The sequence below is a fragment of the Macrotis lagotis genome, chromosome 2, assembly GCF_037893015.1.
Source record: "Macrotis lagotis isolate mMagLag1 chromosome 2, bilby.v1.9.chrom.fasta, whole genome shotgun sequence".
NCBI classification, from domain to species: Eukaryota; Metazoa; Chordata; class Mammalia; order Peramelemorphia; family Peramelidae; genus Macrotis; species Macrotis lagotis.
In genome coordinates, this window is record NC_133659.1 from 129282687 (window position 1) to 129307679 (window position 24993).

A 24993-nucleotide genomic window follows, 5' to 3' on the forward strand; every position below is an offset into this window, starting at 1 on the left:
TGGGTAGCCATCAATCAAAGTGTCAGGGTAACACTGGATATTTGCAAGTGCCCTGGGGCTGGGTTTAATAACCTTTTTTCTTTTGTGTGGTGATGGATGGTGGTTCAACTGATTTTGCCTCTTTCTGCTCTTGTAGATATCTCAGTGTCAAGTTTGCCCTAAAAATAAGGTCTTTCTCCCTTTAGGGATTCCATGATTAGAAGCTGGGGTTTTGTCTGTGTGCTTTTAACTTGTCACTGTATTCAAGAAATTGATTAGCAGTTTTTTGGGGGTCACAGATTGTGATTAAGATGTAAGACAATTGCCTCTCATTTTGGGGTTGCTATGTCATTCAAAGAAGGCTATGGGATTTTGGAACTGATTGGGAATCAGGAAGTAATTGCCACAAAACTTAATAAATGTGTTTATGCCAGTAAATAGTTTTATATATGCATCTATAGCCTTTACACAGTGTATGGAACTTCCAACTTGGAAATGCTTCTGAAGGTTTCTGGGAAACCACAGTGACTAATAGATGCCTTAGCATGTGCCAACTAGGAGTAAAGCTGTTCCTTTAGTTAAAGGGACTGAGAAGAGTGGTATAGTTAATAGAGACTACTGGATAAGGAAGAAGAGTGGGCTTGGTTCAAATCCTGCCTTAATATTTACTACTTGTCTTTGACAAATCATTGAACCTTTCTGTGCCCTCAGTTTCCTCATTTGTAAAATGAGACTTTTAGGGTCCCTTCTCAATCTGATTTTATGATTCCAAGAGTATGAGATAGGTTCAACAATTATCTCCTGGAACTTCAAACGAAAGGAAAGTGATTGGTCAACAAATATTTAATTGAACTACTAGGATTGGAGGAGAGGATAGTTGTCTATGGAAGGGAAAAGGTTAAAAATTCATTAATTTTTCTTTCTCCATACTTTAAATCAATAAGATAATTGAGGTTCTTATAACTGAAGGTACTTCGTCTATAAATGAAACTGAATTTGTATTTCCTTAATGATGTTTGAATTTTATATTTTCTATTTCATAGTGAAGATAGGCTAAATTAAGTCATTCAAATGGATGTATTTCTCATCAAGACATAAAGTAGAACCTAAAGAATTTATAGCAAGGAGAGGCAATGTAGCTAAGTACTGTGATGATTATTTTTCATTTTCCTTTTATTCAATTTTATTATGCTATTTGTCTTAGAATATTTGGTTTACTAAAGTTTCTTCCTCTGAATATTAGCCTTACAGGCTAAAACTGACTCATGGAATGATAAAATTAAGGGAAGAATTTTTGACATTTCTCAGATAAGAAGCCAAAGGGGAATTTGAACTTTCCAAAGTGACTTAATTATTTGTGGAAGGATTCTTTTGGCTCTGAGACTTTGGGAACTTGACTTAGTTTACCTATAGAATCTGTTTAATTAGATTTTCTTAGGGGATGTATGAGATTATGATTATATTTAACTCTGTCCAAATTTATGGTTTAAGAAAATATACCAGATTGCTTCATTTTTATTTATTTTTTTATTTTTAGGTTTTTTTTTTTTTGCAAGGCAAATGGGGTTAAGTGGCTTGCCCAAGGCCACACAGCTAGGTAATTATTAAGTGTCTGAGACTGGATTTGAACCCAGGTATTCCTGACTCCAGGGCCGGTGCTTTATCCACTGAGCCACCTAGCTGTCCCTCCAGATTGCTTTATATCAAAAATTATTTCTCTCTCAGCTGTTATTTTGTCTATAAAAGGCTTCATTAGAATCCTAATCTTTGTTTGAGGTTATTTTTAATCTCTTCAACCTGTGTTTAAGCATATTAAAACCTTGGTTTTTATTCTCTATAACTTCTCTGATGTGGTAGATTTATTTGGCAGCAGTAATCTCCCTCATGAACTCAGAGAGGAGTTACTTTTCCCTTAATAGAACAAAAAGCAGGATTTGGATTTGAATCCCACTTAGAATGATAATAGATTCAGATCTAGAAGGGACCTTGGAGGTCATCCAAGTCTAGAAGTATCAAACACTAGGCCACATATGACCTGAAACCCATCCCATGCATCCTGAGACAAGTTAAATGTCATTGGGAAATATTTAAATTTAAAGATATAATAAAGCAAAGACAATATCATATTTTCAAACTAGATCAGTATGTGGAGACCAGCTTAGTGGATAGAGCCCTGGGCCTAGAGTCAGGAAGACTGGAATTCAAATTTGGTTTCAGGTATTTAGTAGCTGTGTGACCCTTGGCAAGTCATTTAATCCTCTTTGCCTCAATTTCCTCATCTGTAAAATGAGTTGGAGAAGGAAATGGCAAAGCACTCCAATATCTTTGCCAAGAAAACTCCAAATGGGGGTCATAAAGAGTCAGATATATCTGAAAAGAAAAATAATGACAATAATAGCATGTGGACTGCAGGGATCCTTATGCCCAGATTAGAGGCTCTGTTTCTATTAAAATTTCATACCACTGATCTGGTCTAACGCTTTCATTTTGCCGTTGAGGAAACTAAGGTCCAGAATGGTTAAGTTCCATTTTGAGGAAAGGCCAGGACAACCACACTTGCTCTTCCATTATGCTTCCATTTCCTTTTTCAACTCCTTTACCCTGACTGCTGGGATTCTCTTCTCAATTTCTCTCCTTCCTTCCCCTCCCCCTTCTCTCTCTTCCCCTGAACTCCTACTCCTCCCCTCCTCTCCCTCCCACTCCTTCCCTCCCTTCCCCTCCTCTTCCTTCTTTCCTTCCCCTTCCCCCTTCCTCCCTTCCCCCTTTCTCCCTTCCTCCCTTCCCCCTTTCTCCCTTCCTCCCTCCCTCCCTTCCTCCCTTCCCTTCCTTCCCTCCCTTCCTCTCTCTTCTCTTCTTACTTCTCTTCTTTCTCTCCTTTTATTTCCCCTCTCTCCCTTCCTTCCTTTCTCTTTGTCTACCCTCATTAAAATGTTAGCTTCTTGAGGACAGGGATTTTCTTTTTCATTGAAATTGTATTTCCACTTCTGTTTGGCACAGTACCTATGAATTTGCATAGTAAGCATTTAATAAGTGCTTTTTGATTTATGTGCCTTTCTAAGATCAGGATAATAAATAGCAGGGTGAAGATTTAAAATGACCTTAGAAACTGCATAGTTTAATACTGTTATTTCATAGATGAGGAAACTGAAACTCGTCAAGGTTTAAATGACTTGCCCAAACTCACACTCCTTAAAATTGGAATAGTTGGAATTTGAACCTAGGCTCTCTGATTTCATATCCTGGGCTCTTTTCATTATATCACATTGCCCTCACTTTTTACTTTGCCTTTAGGGGTCTCTTTCGTGTGTAAAATAAGGGCTTTGGACTCAATAATTTTCTTTTTCATCTTTAACTCTTATGATTTGGAATTAGGTATATACCAGAGAGTTATTATAATCTTGTCGATGGTTTTCTCCTACAGATGTGCTTGGCACACTGTCCTTTTTCTTCTAGTCCCTAACCATTCCATTCTTTAGGTCTGACACACAATTCAATATAATAGCCTCTGGGCATAGTAAAATTAAGACAGTTATCCAGACCTTGCGTTATTTTTCTTATTGACTCTCAGAATGAGTTTTCTTTCTGCATTCTCTTGGCAGGAGGTATAGAGAATGAGAAAGGCAGTCATAGCTCTGGTAAACCTGAATATTAGCTTTGTAGTAATAATCTCATTATTCCATCATTTATTTGTTACTACTGGTTTGAATTCATGTTGCTAATGTTTGCTGGCCCTGCCTACCCTTAGAGGAGTGCTTTATTCTGAGATCCACATTCTCAGATGTGAATTTTATAGTGGCCTGGTCATTATGTATATATTTTTATATGGTTCTCAATACCTATGGAAAAAACAGATCTAGTTTTGGGTGGTTTTTGAGTGACATTTTTCTATTTCAGATTCATTTTTATTTACTCATAGTCAATGATTACATGCTTCCCTGGGTCTCTGCTGTCCTCATTCATTTCCCTGCTGCTGTACATTATGGTTCTAACCTTTTCCCCTTTTCTTCCTGTCCAGTATTTGTCCAGGTAGTTAGAACTTAACTCTTGCTTAAAGCCAATATTCCATTTCATTCTTTTTCTAACCACAATTCCAAACACATTCAGTATATGCAGCAAGGTAAAGTGTCCTGAACCCGAATATCTCTACCTTGAAATTCCCTTCTTCTTTCATAAGGGAAATGAGGGAGGTGGCTTGAAGGACAATGTCTATAGCAGAAAGATTAACAAACTAGATGGAGTTGAACCCCAGGTCTATCACTTTATAGCCTCTGTGACCTTCTCTGGCTCTTAATCTTATCTTCTATAAAACAAAGAAATTTAACTCAGTGATCTTTAAGATATCCATGTGATGTGATCCTCTCATCATGAGGTGAGACTAGGTCTTTGTCTTGTGTCCTTTTTGGTTTGTTTCCTTATGAATGAGCTTGAGAGTTCAGTTTTGCAATGGCTTGTATGTATGTGGGAGAACTGGAGGTGATCTATCCAGTTAGCATCACCACTGTCTGGGAATTGGTACCTTCCAAGAAATTTCTTGGAACTAGTCTCCTAAACACCCCAGAATGTGCTGCATCTCCACTAGTGAGTGTTGTCAAACCTCCTCCTCCTCAGCTTGCCTGGGAGAAAGGAAGGGATTTTCAAAGCTGGGCCATTTTTAGCACTATAATTATCAGAAAATGTGTTCTTTGGGTAATTGTCTGAGCTGCAGGATTCTTCATTCGACTTGTTCTTATGATGATTCATTTTTTTTTTCTCATGGCAAAAGTCACTGATTCCTTGTTTGGCATTCCCTTGGGAAAACATGTTGGGGGGCTCTGCAATCTGAGTTTAAGAGAAAAAAGTTTGACAAACATGCACTCAACTTCCTAGTAATGGATTCATCATGGAATTAGGAGACACTAGTTAATGATTCTTCAAGTGAGTGAAGGAAGGCTTCTAAGAAGGACGTTGACTAGCTATGCTCCTGTGATAGCTTCGTTTCTAGAAGATGCATAGAAGATAAATGCCAATTTAATGAGATGAGAGATTTATATGAAACTGATAAGAAACAAGCAAAAATGCACCAAAATTTCTTAATCTCAATGGTAATTAAATACCAGAATAATCTGCCCCAAGTCTGTCCCTAGATATTTTTCATATTAAATAACTCATAAAGAAGTTTGGGCTTACAAAGTACTTTTCTCAAAATTTTTGTGAGGTAGGGAGCTCAAGAATTTTCAGTCCCATTTTATAAATGAAAAATAAATTCTCCCTAAAACTTGGAGAATTAAAGTAACTTGGTCATGGTCACTCAGCTTGTGAAGAGTCAGAGCTGGACCTTGAACCCAGATCTCTTAGCTCTAAGTTAAAATTTCATTCCACTATACCAAATAAGAGAACCAATTATGCTCGGTAGTTTAGTTTTGCTCATATCATAAGAGACAAGACATAGACATTAGATAACACAATCTTTCTTTTAGCTCTAGGATTTATTATTTTCTGCTTGCTTCTTTATTTTCCTTACCTTTCATGTATTTTTGTCTATTCCATTCCAGCTTTTCTGACATTTTCATGAAACCGGAAAGTACTAATAGTGGAATTTTTAATCTGAGCTTCATGGACCCCAAAGTGTCTTCAGATAAACTTCAGGGAATCTGTGTACTTGAAAAATAATTACATTTTAATTGTCTTTAATTTCTAACTGAAATTTACCATTCCCTTCAAGTATCAACAAATTATCATTCTGAATATGGCCTTATCAGACAGCTAAAAGGAAGCCATGGTACAAAAAAATTAAGAACCTCTGATCTAGTAGACAGACTATTGTCACTATCCATGTATTGAACCACTTGATTTCATTTTATGAGAGTAGATTAGTGTGAGTGGAGAGGAGAGGTGTCTAATTAGATGCTAAAGGTCTAAGTAGAATGGATATAAGCATTAGAGAAAACATACTTAACCACTATTAAGTTTCTATTGCATAGTTTAGGCTCAGAGCAACCCTTACCATTGCTTTGGTTAAAGAGAGGGCCAATCTAGGGTCAGTCCTGATCAACTTGTGGTGTGTAGTAAGCCTTTGTTTGGAACTTTTTGATAGCTCATCATTTGATTGACTTCTTTAATGCTGCAGTCAATAAAAGATACCATTTAGTTTTCTTGCTTTTAAGCTCCCCCTCTTTGGAGAATGGATCAGATTGTTTCAAGGACCAAACTTGGGTCTTTGAAGAATTAGGGATTACTTCCCCTGGGAATAACCAATGACTGCTTTGGAGCAAAGACATATGAGAATTGCTTGTGTTCTCATTAATGCAACATAAACAAGATTTCCTCTCAATCTTTTTCAAACAACCTACTACACATCAAATATGTCCTAGATGCTAGATAAACAACTGCAAGCAATGAAACCATCCCTACTCACAAGGAGCTTATATTCTAACATGTACATGTATGTACTTAACAAATATAAAGGAGTTGGCTACCAGGTGATTTGGAAGTCATTAAAAGATTAGAAAAGGCTTCAAACTCATGGTCCTTGAGCTGTGTGTTAAAAGAAGAGGACTGTGAGGCAGAGGCAGGGAGAAAGCATCTGATGCTAGCCTTGGAGAGACAGTAGGCTAACTTTTTATCCTGAAGGATGTCATCTGTAGGGAGGAGTAGGAGGGGTTTCTTACTCAGACTTTTAGTGAAAGGAATTAAGTTCATGGACTTTGCCAACTTCTTAGGGAAAGGAGGATCATTCATGTGATCCTTGAAGGAGCAGCAAGAGTCTAAATCTTTGATAGAGGGAGAAAAAATAATTGGTCTTTTCCCTCTTCAACTACAGACTATATAGGTCTAGGGGGGGAAAGGGATTAATCCTCTAGCAATCTCAAATTTCTTTCCTTTTTGTGGGGATACCTGTAATTTGTCTTTGGAGTGAAAGGGAAGCTCATTGGAATGTCAGAAGTTACCTACTTAGCATCTCTAAATTAATTTTCTTCCATGAGGGCAGCCCAAGCCTCCAGGGTAGTATGATAAGGTTGGATGCCTATATGTGTCTCCATGGTGAAAGTGAAAATCATAGGAATATCAATGAGCAACCAATCTAATAAGCCCAAATTCCTTTTCTTTTAAGAGGAGTCCAATTCAAAAGGTGGTGTCATGAATCCAGGATTCTACATTGGCTCCTGGGGCTAGGTGGTGCAATGAATAGAGTATTAGATTTGGAATTAGGGAGGCTGGTGTTTAGGAGTTCAAATCTGACCTCAGACATTTATTATCTGTGTGACCCTGGTCAAATAACAGGGTTATTATTTACCTCAGTTTCCTCATCTGTAAAATGTGTTGAAGAAGGAAATGATAAACCTTTTTAGTATCTTTGCCAAGAAAACCCCAAATGGGTCCTGAAAAGTTGGACACAACTGAAAAGTCTGAACAACACCACATAGGATTTTAGGAGGGTGGAATTCATTGTAGAGGATGAGAATTAAGCTGTTTTTGGGCTATTTATTTCAAGTTCTTTATGTGTTTTCTCCATTTTCTGTGAAGTGTTTAAAGACTATTTGATATAGATTGTTGAGTACTTGTAAAAGTGATAGGAACTCTTACTTATATTTGATACAACTTACATGAGTTGTAATAAAGCTATTTTCAGAACTTTCCCATAGGAAACTCCTAGTGCAGGCAAAACAAACAAAAGAATTGCAATTTGGAAAGCTTTTTCTCCAAATGCAACTGAGTCCATGTAAGTCCATGTAATGGAAAGAACAATTGAAGATTTTAAATCAGGAGACTTAAGTTCTATTTCAACCCTGGTACTTACTGTCTGGGGGTGGGGATGACCTCTCTAACCTTTAATTTTCATGTTTATAAAATGGGATAAAATGTTTATACTGACTGTCTTAGGGGATTCTTGTGTCCTGATGTGACCAAATAAAGACAAGTCATTATTATTAGGGTTAGGTTGAGGATAAACTATTATTCTCTTATTTATGCAATAGAGTTTCATTTGCTAAGTTGAGGATGGATTTGAGGAGAGTATATGATAAATATTTATTAAGCTTTAACTGTATTAGGCTATGGAGATACAAAGAAAGGTAAAAGACAATCCCTGCTTTCAAAACGTTTACCTTCTAGTGGGGGAAGACAGTGTCAGAAGGAAACTGAAAAAAGCAGGGGAGTACCAGAGGCTACCTGGTGATGATGATACCAACTCAAAACCAAGCAGAGCAGCTGGTGGTAAATCTGATTGAGCCTTCTATAAAAGGAGGGTATCGAAGGAGTTTTTTGCACCCCACTCCACATCTCTAATTAGAGAAAGAAGCAACTGAGGGTACTAATGAGGTATAAGTAGCAAAGCTTAATCAATCTCGATGTTCAGATGAGTGTCCTGGTAATGAGTTTATGTTAGGGAGTGGGGGTGGGTGGGTGGAATGATGATGATGATGATGATGGAAGGGCATGATGAAGATGATGGGATCAAAGCAAGTTGAGCAGCTGGCAAATGATAATTTGTAAAAAAGAGATAAAGCAGTGAACAGACTAGAGGTGCAGGATGGGAAAAAGAGGCATGCTACTGTCAAAGTGTGCCAGAACTGAATCCTATTCCAGTCCACTGTTCTGCTGACTCCTCTGCTGGAGAGTTTCAAGCTCTGTCCCAGTTTCTGTAACCCAACAGGTAGGAGCTAAACACACCTAGTCTCTTGAGAGATCTGTCACAATTAAGCACAATTGGTGCTTAATATTTATTGAGCTTCAGCTTCTTGGTGGAGTAGTGGAGACAGTACCTTCTGGCTAAATACAAGTACCCTTGGCTCAAGGGATCGATTGGATTCCAACCTGTTTCAGCTGTTAATGCAGTTCTTCTTTCAGGGCTAGAGAGGGAATGGTCTGTTTTAATTGAAAGATGTGATATAGCAAGAAGGGACACATTAAGTAAAGGAACGGGGCTGCCTCCTTTACCTGGAACAAGTTTTGGTTCTGGGTGTTTTGAGTCAGAACCATGTCCTGTTTGGGAGGCTTCCATAACCAGAGATCAGAAAGCAATGGCGTGTGTTTGGGAGTGGCAGTTCTGAAGTCTAGAGCTCTCTTTAGAAACACTGCTCTCTGAATTTTACCATAATACTATTATTTATCACTTTTAAAGGCAAATTGTCCAATTCAACCAACATTATACCTGCTGCACTATATTAGACACTGGAGGACAAAGATGAAAAATGTCATCGTCCCTACTGTCAAGGACTTTATAGCCTAATGAGAGAGGGATTTCATGTAAACAAACTGTATCATGCCAAATGGATTGTAATAGGAGAAGAGAGGTGATTTAAAAGCATTGCTCACTTATAGAGGATCAGAGAAGACTGTATGGATGAGTGAACACCTGAGCTGGAGCTTGAAGGAAGATAAGAATTCTGAAACGCAAAGCTAAAGATGGAAATTGTCCCAAATGCACAGGGACGACAAGATGAGCTTGGGGAACTGCTAGTAATCCAATTTGGCATGAATTAAGAATGTGTGAAAAGAAGCAATGGGAAATCAGGCTAAAAACACAGATTGGGGAAAGAACATGCCAAGTTAAAGAGAGGTAGCATATTTTAACGAATAAGATGATGAAAACCTGGGTTCAAATATTGCTTCAAATATTTATTAGCTATATAACCATGGACTAAAACTTTCTCTCATGAACCTCAGTTTCTTGACCTGTAAAATGGAAAATGAGTATACCTCGGGAAGTTATTGAGGATTAAGTGAGACAGTATAGTAAAACTCAAAAGAGTTACATAAAATGATTATTTTGTCCTGAAATTAAAAGGGAAGCATAATAGATTTTTGAGCAGGGAAGCGACATGGTCATTTCTGTGCAGGGAATATATTAGAAGGAAGAGAGAGTTGCAAGCAGTCATTGTAGGTAATTAGAATAGTCCAGGAAAGAGATGATATTGGGCAATGTGAGAGAAGGAAACCATTGCATGAGATATGGTAGAAGTAGAATGGATAGTACTTCATATTGAAATTTAGCAGTTGAGACAGGAAATAGTTAAATAGAATAAATACATCATTATAATGAAATACAACAGTGCAATTAATATAAATAAGCATAAGAAATATAAAGAAATTTGAAAAGACTATGAAGTAAAGCTTTTTTTTTTTTAGGTTTTTACAAGGCAAAATGGGGTTAAGTGGCTTGCCCAAGGCCACACAGCTAGGTAATTATTAAGTGTCTGAGACCGGACTTGAACCCAGGTACTCCTGACTCCAAGGCAGGTGCTTTATCCACTGTGCCACCTAGCCACCCCAAAGTAAAGCTTTTTTTAAAAAAAGCATAATCAGGACAAAGTACATGCTAATTAGGACCATATAAAAGGAAAAGTAAATAATGAGAGAGGGATGAAACTTGATGGAGCTTTAGAAGGATGACCTTTTTATGTATTGAGATTCATTTATTTAAATTTAATAGTTACAAACTTAAAGAACTGTACTAATTCTAATTTTGTTTATAATAAAATGGTTTTATTTATAAATAAAGGCAGAGCTCAAGGATGGTATTTCGAGGGATAGCTACTAATGGAAATGGGGAGAGATAAATTAGTAAAGACAAAGAAATAGCCTAAATCATCAAAGGGTAAGAGTATTCAAAGAGTAGAAATGGTTGAGAATATATAATGCTGCAGAAAGATTAAAGATAATGACCTGATGAAAGGTTTTTGAGTTCATCCATTTAAGACATCATCATTGACCTTGACCTGTTTCAGTAGAGTGCTGTAAATAGATTGCAGTGGGTTTAGCAGTGAACTGATGGTGAGGAAGATGAGGCAGAGGGAGTAGAATACTCTTTTTTAGGACTTTTATCTGGGAAGGAGAGAAAAAAATATAAAATGTAGCTTGAGGATGTGATAAGTCAAAAGAAAGTGATTTAAAATTTTTTTTAATAGTTTAGGAAAGACCTGACTACCTTTGTCAGAAACAGTGAAGGAAATGATAAAGAGGGAAAAACTGAATGGAGGAGAGAGAACAGTATATAATAGGATCATGGGTTCATAGATTTAGATCTGGAGTATAATTCTAGGGAATTTTGAACATTACCTATAGTTTCTGGAGCACTCTGGTGTTAGTATGCACAAATAAATGATTTAGTTATGCCTCCTATATTAACATTAGAATCCATTATTAGAGTGTATAGGTAGCCCCATAGATGTTTATGTTAAACCAACTTCCAACATGTTAGTGGCTGTATGGATTGTACATGTATTGGGGCATGTAAGTCAATGACCGGTGTCAATTATAATCCCCCAGGGAGGTAATTACTGCTGCATCTAAGAACATAGATCAAAAACTCATCACTCTGGGTAATTCTCAAGTTGGTTGCTTTGTTTGCACATTGTGACAAAAGCCAGAAGAATTACAACATCATAGAGTGAAATTTTTGTAGACAGTGGGCAGAAATGCAGCCAAGACATCAACCTAATGGTAATAGCTCAAATTCTTAGAACACTTTAATGTTTTAAGTCGCACTTCCTCATATGAACTCTGTAAAATAAAAAGCTACAAGGTTAATTAATGGTTTTGGTGGGTTTTTTTTTGCCCAAGAATATGATTTTTTTTGATGTAGAAAACCAAGTGATCTAAAGTTTTCAAAAGCCACCTGGGCTTACTGAGAGGTTAAGTGACTTTCTTATTGTCTCAGAACTGGTTTGTTGGTAGGACTGAACCCAGGTTTTCTGGACTTTGAGGTCAATTCTCTATCCATTTGACTGCTCTGCCTCCCTAGAAAACTACAGCTTTTCTACACTGATGTAATCATAGCCAAATCAAACCAAATCAAGCCAAAACAAACACTTATAGTTCTTATTTCATAGGTTTCTTGTGAGGAAAATGCTTTGTAAATCCTTTAGTACTATAGGAATATGAGTAATTATCATTAGTTAATCCCTTGGCTTCATCTCTACTAATTATCCACAAAAATTTACCCCAATGTAACCAGTTTGAAAATTACTAGTGGTAGTGAGTGACCTAAATTTTAAATGCACATGTAGTTATTATTTGTCCTTTGTTCGTGAAGAGGATCAATGCCATCAGGATAGTGATGTCTTGACTTTCCAGTGAATTGGATTTAATCGAGGCAGGCAGGGTTGTGCAAAGTCATCATTCTTACTCTTTCCTCCATGATCATCTGAGTCCAGTAGCAAGAAATAGGTCAGGACAACTGGAGATGACCCTGGATGTAGGGGGAGATCTTGTCCTTTTTAAGCTCTCAGTTTGTCTGAGGCAGCACTCATTCAGTGATTTAAGGTTAGGTAAGAAATAAGGCAAAAAATGGCCTAGTTTGTCTTCTCAAAAAAAAAAATCAATCTGACCAGAACAGAAAAAGGAAGGGGGTCAGTGCTATTACTGCTAGTCCTTGCTTATAGATATCATTATACTCACTTTATATGCATGGACTGAGTGAGGTCTAATTGGTAGAAGGTTGATCTTGGAGCCAATTAGACTCAAGTTCAAGGTCTGCTTGTGACACATACTGGCTGCCATAATACTCTTACCTCTGAGATTTCCCCCAGGTTGTCTCCCCATGCCTCAAATGTATTGATTTCTCTTATTTGTCTCTGACTTCCTCTTTTCCTTGAAAACTCAGAATGAGGGCATCTTCTCATATTAGATTCTTCCTGATCCTCCTCTTCTAAAATGACCATGCACTTATCTTGTATTTATGTATTTGTTTTCATATTGTTTCCCAAAATATATTAGAAATTTATTGAAGATAATAGCTGTTAAATTTTTGTCTTTTTATCTCCTGTATCTAACACAATATTTGGTAGATAGTAGGTATATAATAAACACTTTTTGATTAATTAAACTCATAGGTTTTTATCAAAAATATATATTACAGATGGATAAAATGATGCTAGGAGAGATTAAATAACTTTGTCACATTTTGGTAAGTATCAGAACTGAGATTTGAACCAAACCACTCCAGTATGTTTGCCAAGAAAACCCCAAGTGGGGTCATGAAGAATTGGATCAATGACTGATTTCTCAATCACAAATCTAAAGCCATTGCTGCTATATAATTGCCTTTCAAACCTCAAATTACGTTGTCTATGAGTTTGTATGAGTTTCTAGAGTTTCTTAAGGAATGGAACAAATTCTGTTTTGTGTGTACCCCATGGCAAATTAGTCAGGCAATAAACACATATTAAGCATCTATTTGTCCTTCCTTCTCGAAGAAGACCACAACATCAAGGAGGTGACGCCATGACAAGCACATGAATTGGGGATACTGTGCTAGGTCACCAGCCTCACTTTCTCCTCCAGAACCATCTGGGTCCAGTGGCCAGATAGGGATCAGGACAACTGGAGACAACAATAACAGCAACATTAAGTACCTACTATTAGGCAATGTGCTAAGCAATGAAATACAAAAACGGGCAACACAAACATAATAAAAAACATTTCCTATTTTCAAGGGAAACAACATGTAAACAATTAAATGGAAATGATCTTAGAAGGTAAGCAGTAGCATTAAGGAGGAGCAGAAAAGCTTCTTAGAGAAGATAAGATCTTAATTGGGGCTTGAAGGGAGCCAGGGGACCCAGGAAGCAGAGATGAAGAAAGAGAGCCTTCCAGATATGGGGGGACAACTGATGAAAATGCTTAGATTTGGGAGTTGGAATGTCTTGTGAGAAGAACAGCAAGGAGCCTATGCTAGTGGTAGCTTGAGAATAAGTGGAGGGGAATAAGTTATAAAAAGAATGGAAAGATAGGAAGGGGATAGATTATGAAAAAAATAGAGGATTGGACGTTAGATCCTCAAAGGGGTAGGGAGTCACTGGGAGATATCTAGATATCTATATGTGTATATATGTGCTTATATACATATAGGTATATATTTTATCCTCTTCATTCATTTACTTATTCACTTCTCTCTCTCTCTCTCTCTCTCTCTCTCTCTCTCTCTCTCTCCCCCCTCCCTCTCCCTCTCTCTCTCTATTTCTCTATCATCTATCTGGAAGATGGACTGGAGGAAGGCACTCTAGGGAACCTGTACTTAACTCTTTGTGTCTGTGAGGTTAGGGTACAGGCTGTGAACGTTTTCCAGTTCAGGTAAATCTCTATGAGAATTTACCTAGGAGGAAATTCAAACCCAAGCTCTGCTGGCTGCAGCATAGTTGAATATCTTCTTGTTGAATATACTCCTTCTCAATTAAGAAACCAGAGCAAAGAAAGAGCACAGGATCCGAGAAACACAATTTCAGACCGGCCCTTGACAGGGCCAAGCATAATCCTTCAAGGCTTTCTTCTAACTCGATGTAACTTTTCTACTGGGGGCAGCTCACCCCTAGAGGGAACATTTCAAGAAAAGTAAAAGTACATGGGCACAAAGCTTGCAGCTAGTTTGGAAACAATGTCTTATACATAATTTATTTTTCAGATTTATTCTATGGCAAACACCTCATTAGTCAGTGATAGAAATGGCACAGTTTATTTGCTCTGTAGCAGGGTTCTTTCAGGGTCCTTGCTTTCTAAAGTTGATGTAACTTGAGGAGAGAAAGAAGAGAAAATGGGATGGCGGGAGAGGAAAAGGACAGGACAGGACAGTATGAGAAAAGAAGAGAGGAGGGGAGGATTAGGGAAGAGCAGAAGACAGGAAGGGACAAGAATAGAAGGAAAAGGAGAGGCTAGAAGAAGAGAGGAGAGGGGAAGAGAGGAAAACACAAGCTAAGACAGGAGGAAAAGAGAAGAGGGGAGGAGAAGATTGCAGAGGAGAACAAAGGAAAGGAGAGGAGGGCATGGAGGGAGAAGAAAGGAGAGAAGAGGATGAGAGGAGAGGAGGGGAGAGCAGGGGAGAAAAGAGGAGAGAAGAGAAAGAAAGGAGGGGAGAGGAGAGGAGGGGAGAAGAGAAGAGAAGAGAGAGAAAGGGAGGGGAGGGGAGAAGAAAGAGTTCAGTTTTCTTATTATTTCCCTCTGGTAACAATGCCAAGACAAAACAAAGTATCACTGGAAACAAATTCTTACTGTTAAACAGCAATCATCAAATATTTATTAAACAATGACTATATGATAGGCCCTGTGCTAGCATTAAGAATTCAAAGATTTGAAACTACATCAACAACAAAATAGTACTTGGCCTTGAAATGCTTACATTCTATCAGATCAATTGAGAGGCGTGAGAAACCTATTGATCTTTTTCTTGGGAGGGGGATCAGGATAGCAGGAACTGAGAATCATGCTGTTTAGTTCTGCAATATATTTTTATAGTTTTGAAGTCAGAAGGAACCTTACAGGTCATCTAGCTAAACTCCTTCATTATATAGATGAAGCAACTGATATAAAGAGGGAGAAGTGACTATGGTCCCAGGTCAAACTATGAAATAGTGAGCTGAGACAAGAACACAGATCCCTTACATGGATCTTTTTGATAGGGACTCTCCTGTGGCTTTTTCATTGGAAATTAAATGACTACCTTGGTTGAATTTTGGACCCTATAGAATCAGAATCTTAGAATTAGGTTTCTTAGGAGCCTTCTAGACCCACCTAGTCCAGAAAAAGAACCCCTTCTACAGTCAACCAGTCAACAAGCATCCATTCCAGGCATCTACTCAACACTGATATAGAAAGAAAAAAATCAATGATCTCTGACCTTAAGGTGTTTACTTTCTAACAATGTTTATAGTTTGGTATATGCAAGATATGCAGATGGAATATCCCTGAAAAAATGTTTGTTCAGTTTAGCAGCATTTTGTGGACTCCTGAGTACATTTTGAACCAATTAAAATGTAATTGGGAAATATTTAACAAAATAAATACAAATTCAATAAAACATAGATAATATTATTATTATGTAGTTTTTTAAATCAATATGCAACCAATATGGATTGTTCTGTATGTTTTAGTAGACTTGGCTTCTATTTGAGTTTGATGCTGCTGACCTTAACCTTTACTTAAAGTCCTGTAATAAAGGGAGAGCCAAGCACAGATCCTTGAAATACTCCTTTGGAGACCTCCTTTCAAGTCGACCTGAAACTATTAAATGATTTATAGTTGAGTCCCAATTCAAGCTTCCCTGATTAAATGGTCTACTAGCTTACATCTCTCCATCTTTTTCAGAAAAATAACCTGAAAACCATTGTCATATTTGGCCAGAAATCTAGCTAATTCGTTTGTTCCTGGGTAACAGGGCAGAGTTTCTGCCACTGACTGTTTTGCCATCTCTGTGCTACCCCTTTTGGTAGGAAGGGGAGGCATACTTGACTAGCTGTCCTTGTGCTTGGAAGGGTAGCCTGTGATAAGATAGTCAGGTCTCTGACATATGGGAATCATTGCATGGATTCCAAACAAAGAAGAAAGAAGTCCCAGCAAGCTGAACCAACTCATATAGATAGAGGAGCATTGAACATTGTACTATAGGAACTCTCCCAGTTCTCTGACCTCATTTGGATCTGCTGAACAGAACAGTCTTATTGCTTCTTGAGAACTACTTCCCCTTTCTTTCATACCTGCTGTGTCCTAGCTCCCATTATTATGGTGGTAAGCACTTTCTTCTATCACTATAGATTGATGGCCCCAAATTTCTATCCTTGTTGCTATTAGTTACCAAGGGTGGAAGAATCCTGTAATCCTTTCCTGGAACCTGCAAAATATGCAACCACTAGAAAAATGATTGAATGCTTTCTTGGTATGTCCGATCTAGTTTTTAGAATCAACATGGGATCATAAAATTGCAGAGATGGGGACAAAGGATTCTGGCATTGCAGAAGAAGCAATAAGTGGGGAGTCAGGAGACCTGACTTGTAGTCCCAGTTCTGCCTCTAATTTAGTGTTTCTCTGGGTCTCTATATTTTCATTAAAAACCAGCTAGGAGGTACCATAGAAAACTGAGCATGGAGTCAGGAAGATCAGAGTACAAATCCATCCTTGAACACTTACTAGCTGGCTATGTGATCCTAGGTGAATCACTTAACCTTTGGCTGCCTCAGTTTTCTCATTTGTAAAATGGACATAAAATTAACATTTACCTCTCAGGGTTAGAGTGAGATTCTAATAAAATTATTTTTGTCTAAAGTGCTTACCACAGATTCTGGTGCTCAGTATATGCTCGATTCTTCCTTGATTCATTATACTAATAAATAGACAATTACAGAGAAAATGACAGAGAAATAGAAACAGAGATATGTAAAAACAGGGGAGAGAGAGAGAGAGAGAGAGAGAGAGAGAGAGAGAGAGAGAGAGAGAGAGAGAGAGAGAGGAGAAGGAGCACTGGACATGGGAAATACTTAGCAACGTATTAAAAATGAAAATAGATTTGATTTCTTTTCCAGGCAGAAAATTATAGATACTGATGTGGAAATCATGTCCAACTCTGAAGTCTATATACAACTAAAACAATGACTAGTTAGAACAAAGGTCAATATCCACACAGTAGGATTACATAGAGCAAGGACAAGATGTATACTCAAGTATGGTGCGTTCCTGTTATGCCTTCTCTATATCTCTCCCCCAACAGCCTTTATAGTTATATGAATGCCTGTAATCAACACTGATTTAAAAGAAAGGCTAAAGATAAGATTGTTTGTGAAAATTTAATAGTTCCAACTAGAGCATATAAAACATGCCTGCTGTGTTGTCTCTGAAAAAATGGAAAATATAGAAAATTTAAATGAATTGATTATCACCATTTTTAATGAGGGATTTAACAGGTATCAAACAGGAACTGGTATCATTGTAACCAGCAAATATTTGGTCTCCTCGCTAATTAGCAAGGCATCACAGCCAAGAAATATGCTGGTTTAGAGTACAAACTCATTTGAAAAATATTGTAGAGGAGGATGCTATAATATAACTCATAAAATAGTAAAAAGCAGTAGAGGGGAAAATGAGTTTAAAGAAAGCTGAGTTTCAGGCTTAACCAAGATTGATCATATGCCAAGATCATTCAGAAATAAAAACTAGAGAACAAACAGACACAAAATGGAACAGATTTCTAAACATCTCCATATTAATCCTGTCTCATCTTCTGTTATTGAATTCACTACATTTATTCTTGAAGCCTTCTGTATACTGTGAACCATGGGAGGAAGTAGAAATAGCTCTTAAGAAAATAATGTTAAGAAGAATAACTGGACCAGACCAAGCACACATAGAGGAAATTTATGTAAGATATAACACAATTTTGAGAATACAGAGGAATCAATTTTTGAGGCATATCAAAGAGAAGATGATACCAAATGATTTGTGAAAGTCACTGAAAGGATAGTAGTTATTTTTGTGAAATATCATCTCTCATAGAAAAAATGAGAAAGGAACATGCAGATATCAATAGATAATTTATGACAAAATATTTCATGCTCACCCTGACTCTATGGCTGGAAGTGGGTACCTGAGGTATTCAAGGAGGACTCACCCCCTCTGGTGGGAGGAATTGTTGAACCCTTTTCAGGGCTATTCAACTGCCTTTGGTGTCCACCTGACTCTTAACTCTCACCCGTGGCTCCATACCTGTGGCATGTGCAGCAGCCTGGTAAACCAATTTCACAGAAAAAGAGCAGGTTAAGGGTATTTGACAGGCCTCAAACCTGTTAGTAAATCAGGGGATGTCTACCTCAAGCATGTGAATTGGACAGATGGGAACAATTTGTTCCAATAGCCACAAAAGCAGCTGTGAAGTATTTAGAACCTGGTTAGACATGAAAGACGTCAGGGTTGTGCACTACTCCCTGTCATTGGACTTTGATTACTCAGGAAGAGAGAGAGTGAGGCTGCCATCTTTGTGCAACTCAACTTCACTCAAATCTAGTTGATGTATGAATCAAGACCCCATCCCCCAATGTCACTGGTTCTCTTCAAAAGCTAAGGAAAACAATAATAGTTGCCTGAAAGTGCAAAAAATATATAATATTGCTATTTAAAAAAATTGTTGCCAACAAGAAAAACCCATTTAATTGAGTAAAACAAAAGAGCCTTAAAGGCTCTCTTCCAATAAGATTTCTATGTATGGATACAGATCATGAAAAAAATCCTTGAAAAATTCCAACATGGAGAGAATTTTATTCAATGGTTTTCTGATTCTCAATAGCAAGAATAATATCAAAGAGTGAGGCCTTGCTCATCCATATGATGGATGTCCTGTGTGAAAGAGAGATTTCTTATAGATGTTGAAATTCCCAAGATACTTCTGTTTGTGAATAACATTGTTTTGTGGGGTAGAATTTCAACCTTCAGAATATGATAACCCTTACTCAGTGACAAAAGAGATCAGATTAACATTTGTCACAGAAAAAAATAGATATAGGCTGCTAATTGCCCAGACTATTGACATGCAGTTAAATGGACAAACTGTTGTATTAGTCTATCAATACACATTACTTGGAAAGACACCGAGGCTGGATAAGAACCCAGATTTGAAGAGAAGGAAAAGAGTGGGATGGATTACATTTGAGAAATTGTGCAGTGGTTTTTTTTTCAGAGCTCTCAGACTGTTTCCTGACATGAAAACACATCTTTATAACATCAGTATTCTCTTAGGGATACTATGTGACTCTAAATCATGAAGCATCACAATCTTCAAAGAATATAAATTGTGGGTCACCAGAGGGCAATGGAGAGATAGACACAGGGTAGCTTCAGTAGAATACAACATAATACTAGTGACAACTTGAGAGCATAAAGTCGTGCAAAAGATATCATCTAAGAAAGATATCTGGAAAAGAGGGCAGGCTGGTCATTTAGACAAAAAGAGGGATAAGAAATGAATAGGCTGATTGATGTCTCAGTTATCAAGAAATGTTAAAAGATGTAGAAGAAAGTCTCCAACTTGTTGGACACATCCTTTGTGGGGGATTTATGGGAAGACAAGGACATGTGATAGGAGGAGAACTGAATGGGTTTCTATCTATCCCCACCAAGGAAATCATAAATTTATTGAGGCACAGAAGTCCTGTTAAAAGTGTTCATAATATGCACTGATCTAAGTCTGGACATAATTTTTATTTCCTCTATTTTGTTTTAAAATCTCCCTTATCCAATATTTTATATTTCCAGAATATCCTTTATGGGTTCTCTCAATTTATTTCAAATCCAAATATGTTCCGTGTGTCCATTAGTTTGGGAAGTAATTGAATTAGATCGTAGATTGAGAGATGGAAGGGACCTTAGAATTGATGTAGACCATCTTCCTCATTTTATAGTCAAAGACAAGGACAGAGATTCAGTTACTTTTCTGAGGTTATTCAGATAGGAAGTAACAGAACTAGCATTCAAATCGGGATCTTCTGGTTTCAAAAATCAGTGCTCTTTCTACTTAGTTCAGTGGAATAATGAAGGAAGGAAGGAAGGAGGAAAAGGAATAAAGGAAAAAAGAAGGAAGAAATGGAAAGGAAGCCTATTTGTAAAAGAGAGTATATTTGATCATTAGAGTAAGGCTCATGCGATTTTCTAGCTTCAAGGGTCTCAAGGTTAATAGACTTAAATGGCAATTGGAAAAAGTTGCTGTCTTAACTTACAATCTCATTGGTTATTAGGACACTCATATCTGTTCCTGTAACTCAAACCCTAACAGTACATTCCCCCATTACATTTATTTAAAACTTGACCCCAAGAATTTTCAGCATGTAGGAGAGATGACTTATTTATAGGATTAGCTAATACTATATTAAGAATTCTCCAAATTTGTGCCATTGAACCCAGTCCCTTACTTTAAAAATAGGGAACTGAGACCGAGAGAATGAAATGATTTGTCCAAGAGTCTTCTTGTTAGGAATCTGTGGAATGCTTTCCTTTCAGTGCTGGGAATCCCATCCCACAACTGAGTCTACTCTAAATTTACATATTCTTTCTCACTCACATCTTGGATTTGTTTTCCTGGGAGGGTCGAGAGTCCTGAAGGGTCTCTACTTGTTTATGGTGATGATGATGATGATGATGATGTTTGTCCTTCCTTCTCAAAGAAGACCACAACATCAGGGAGTTGATGCCATGACATGCCCATCAATTGAATTTGAGTAGGAGGGGCATGCCATGCTAAATTACCAGCCTCACTTTCTCCTCCAGAGACATTTAAGATCCAGTGGCCAGATATGGATCAAAATGACAGGAGATGACCTTGGATGTGAGACAATCAGGGTTAAATGACTTGTCCGAGGTCATACAACTAGCAAGTAAGATACATTTGAATTCAGGTCTTCTGGACTCTAGGGCTGATGCTGCACCAGCTAGCTTCCTAGAATGTATCTATTAGTCAGAGATTAGAGTAAATCAGAGTAACCAGTCTAAAAATGTTCAGATTGCTAAGGATGATGGCCACTGACAAGAATTGTCCCTAGATTTCAGAGTAGTTTATTCAGGAATGTCTGAGCCTGTGGTTCTGATTAATCCTCCTTTCTGACATTCCCTATCATCATTCCTCTCCATAGTTGATTCCCCAGGAAGAACATTCAGGGAAAGAACTATAATGCCTTAGAAACTATTAGGGTTGGGAAACTCTCTCAAATAGATAAAGAGGTCTTATAGTCCCTAGATTGAGAGGAATCCTGATATATTCCTATAATGTGGGACTCCTTGATATCTGGTGCATTCCTAAAAATGGAGTTCCTGCATATCCCTGACGTGCTCCTTTTAGCAGGATTCCCAGCTATCAAGAAAGTGTCTCTTGCTGAGATGGAAGATCTTTTTTCTAATTCACAGCTGTATTAGGATGAGTCCTCTAATCATGTCTATAACTGCTTGACCCCCTTCAGGGACTATCACTGAGTAGTCAGCACTGATCCTTCTCCCTGACCTCCTCTCTGATATGATCTGGTTTAGAGAAAAGAAAAAGTAGGTCAGTCAGCTTATTACATTTATCTAAAAAGCTGGTTCTCTGACCTTCTGAGTAGTCTACATTTGTGGACTCAAAACAGTTTTGCTGAGAAGCCATTGACTCATTAATGACTGCTCCTAAAGAAATGATTTGGGGACCCATGATATACTTCTCCCTGCCTTAGATGTAAAAGAAAAATCTCTGGCTTATTTATGGTTCTTGGAGATGAGATAAGGATTCACTGAAGGGAAAAGAGTATTCAGGGAAAGTAGCTGCTACATGTTATTTGATCACAAATTCATAGAACATTAGGGCTTTGAGACCATCTAGTCCAATAGTTCTCAAACTTCTTGGTATCAGGACTGCTTTATACTTTTAAAAATTGATGAGGACTTCCCAAAGAACTTTTGTGTGGCTTTTATCAATATTTTCCATATTTGAAATTAAAACATCTTAGTGTTACTATGAAAATAGTTTTTACTTTACAGAATACTGAAAGGGCTTTAATGGACTTTGGGGATCCCTTGATCTCACTTTGAGAATTGCTGATCTAGTCCAGTCATCTCACTTTATAACTGAAGAAAACAAAGTTCAGATAGGTGATTTGTCAAAGGTCACAGGTAGTAAGTAAAAAACCCAAGATTCAAACCCAGTTCATCTGACTACAAATCCATGGTTCTTTATTGCACCTGGAGCAATTTCACTCTCCTTTGAACTCCTATAGCTCTGTACTTCTCTGAGAATATGCCTGGTATATAGCCTGGTACTATAGTTATTTGGGTGCTATAGATCTTTCTCTCTCCTGTTCGATTTTCATAATTCCTAAAGGGAAGGGATTTATCTTATTAACCAAATTTTTAGATGACTCAGAGTTGATTCAGGTAACTATCGCCACACTGGATGACTGATTCAGAATCTAAAGATCTTGAAAGGTTACAACATTGAGCCCAGTCTAATAAGATGAAACTTAGTGGGGATAAATGAAGTTCAGAAGTACAAAGATGTGGAGGCATGATTAAAAAGAATTTATGTTTAAAAGATCTAGTCTTTTGTTTCTTGTTGTTTAGTTATATATGGCTTTTTGTGGCCTCACTTTGGGATTTTCTTGCAGAAATATTGGGGTGTTTACCATTTTCTTCTCCAGTTCATTTTACAGATGAGGAAACTGAAGCAAATAGGGCTAAGTGACTTGCCCTGGGTCACCCAGTTAGTAAGTCTAATTTGAATTGTGGGTTCTTGTCAGGGTAAGTGAGGCTTGCTTCCCTCTATACAGCATTTCCTGCAAATATTGGCTAGGGAATCACTGTACCACATGTTGCCAGAGAGTAATTCAGAAGTCACTAGTCCAGCTGAGAAGCATTTTCACCTTCTCAGATCACTAGAGTATCATACAGAGAGCTGTTACTAAATGATCTGATAGGTAAGTAGTATTTTTTACCAAGAGATGCTCTAGGGAACAGAGAGTAAGAACTTAACTTCCAGGGAGCTAGTAAACCTAATAGGAGAGTTGGATTTTGAACTATACCAATATCAAATTTATTTCCTATATTAGGGAACTTTTGCTATAAAGATAAATGCTCCTTTTCTTAAGATGGAAAAAGAATTTTACTGGAAAGATAATTTTTTTCAATTCATACCAGTGCCTACTTTCCATCTGCCCATTTTAATATTTTTCAAACATTATAGAACAGCAGGAAGCACTTTTGGGCCATATCTGAGGGTAAAAAGAAAATTAAGGTCAGTCTTCCCAAATTGCAGAAACATTAGACATTATCTTAACACCTTACTGCTCATACACTCACACTCATTATTTGCTTTACTTTCAAGTAAAATTGAGGCTATTACCATTATTTCCTACTCCTTTTCCCTTTTCTTTCATCATATAGGTTCTAAATAAATGCTTGTATATTGATTGAATCATGTCCCAATTCTTTGTTAAGGCAGGTTGAGGTCAAGTAAGTTTCTATGCCATTTTTAAGATGATGTACGTCTTAGTTGAAGGCAATAGCATCCCAAGAGAGGAACTTTAACTTGAGAGAATGGACATCTGTTGGCTTCTGTTTTCTACTGAGTGAAATCTTTGCATATACCAATCATTCATTTGCCCCCTAAGCTTCCCCTTGACTAAGTTTGAATTTTCTTCAAGGGTTTGGCTTTTTCTGGAATTTGATGTGTTGGGTCTTCTGTGATTTTCAGTTCTAAGTCTCTGAATCCCAAGAGAGCCCCATAGCAGGCAGAATTCTAAAAAACAAGCTCTTTAGAAGGAAAACATGAGTTTTCAACAAATTAAAACTATTTTATTAATGACAAGGATTTTTATTAAAAGAAGAAGGAAAAATAGCTCGCCTTGTCTGCTTCTTAACTTTATTTGCTAAAGGATTATGATAATGACAACATGATATCACTGCTGGGTAAAGATCATTATTTCTATCACATGGGAATGGGGGTGATGGGGAAGACACAATGCAATAATGGATCTGCCATTTTAGCTAGTGACATTAGTGTTCTATCACCATGGGTTTAGAACCAAAGGGGAGCCCTGAAAATCATCTAGTTCCTCAGAAAACTGAGGCATAGAGAGGTTCATTGTCTTATTCAAAGATACATGGCTAACAGCAGCACAGACTAGTATTGATGAAGCATTCACAGGTAGCTGGTGCTCAGTTGGGCAGATTCATTAACCTCAGGGTCTCCTGTCCCTTTGAGAAATTCAGTTCAGAGGCAGCAAGGTGGTCCAAAGGCTAGAGTGCCAGACTTGGAGTTGGTGAGACCTGAGATCAAATCTTATCTCAGATACTTAAATTGCTAGCCATATGAACCTTAACACAAGTTGCTTAACACAAGCCTCAGTTTCCCATCTGTAAAATGGGGATAACATCCATACCCACCTTGCAGGGCTGGTATGATGATCAAAAGAGATAACATCTGAAAAATATATGTAAACTTTAAAAACTATTAAAAACATAACCATTAATACCAATGTGATCTGAGATAAGTCAGCGTGCAATGTACAAATGGCTGGGCAGGAATTCAGGATTATATGCTCTTAAGGGGCACAAGCTGGGTACCTTTCTTTGTAGATTATGTACTTCTCAAATAGATTAGCCTAGCCCTGGGTATGGTTAATATGTATAGATAATGTTTTATGATGGTGGATGTTTGATGGCATGGAAGCTCGAACTATAGAATCTCCTATTTGGAAATTCATTTGAATTTTGGAGGTTAAATCACAAAAAAGCTTGCTGATAATTTGTTTCTGGATCAATAGGAAT

The 24993-nt window shown here is 37.5% G+C and overlaps 1 protein-coding gene across 1 annotated transcript in view; it reads left to right on the plus strand.

Annotated features, from left to right (window-relative positions):
- The window catches only part of CNIH3 (cornichon family AMPA receptor auxiliary protein 3), a 157677-nt gene that overhangs the window by 87985 nt on the left and 44699 nt on the right, over positions 1-24993 (plus strand). The window lies entirely within an intron of this gene.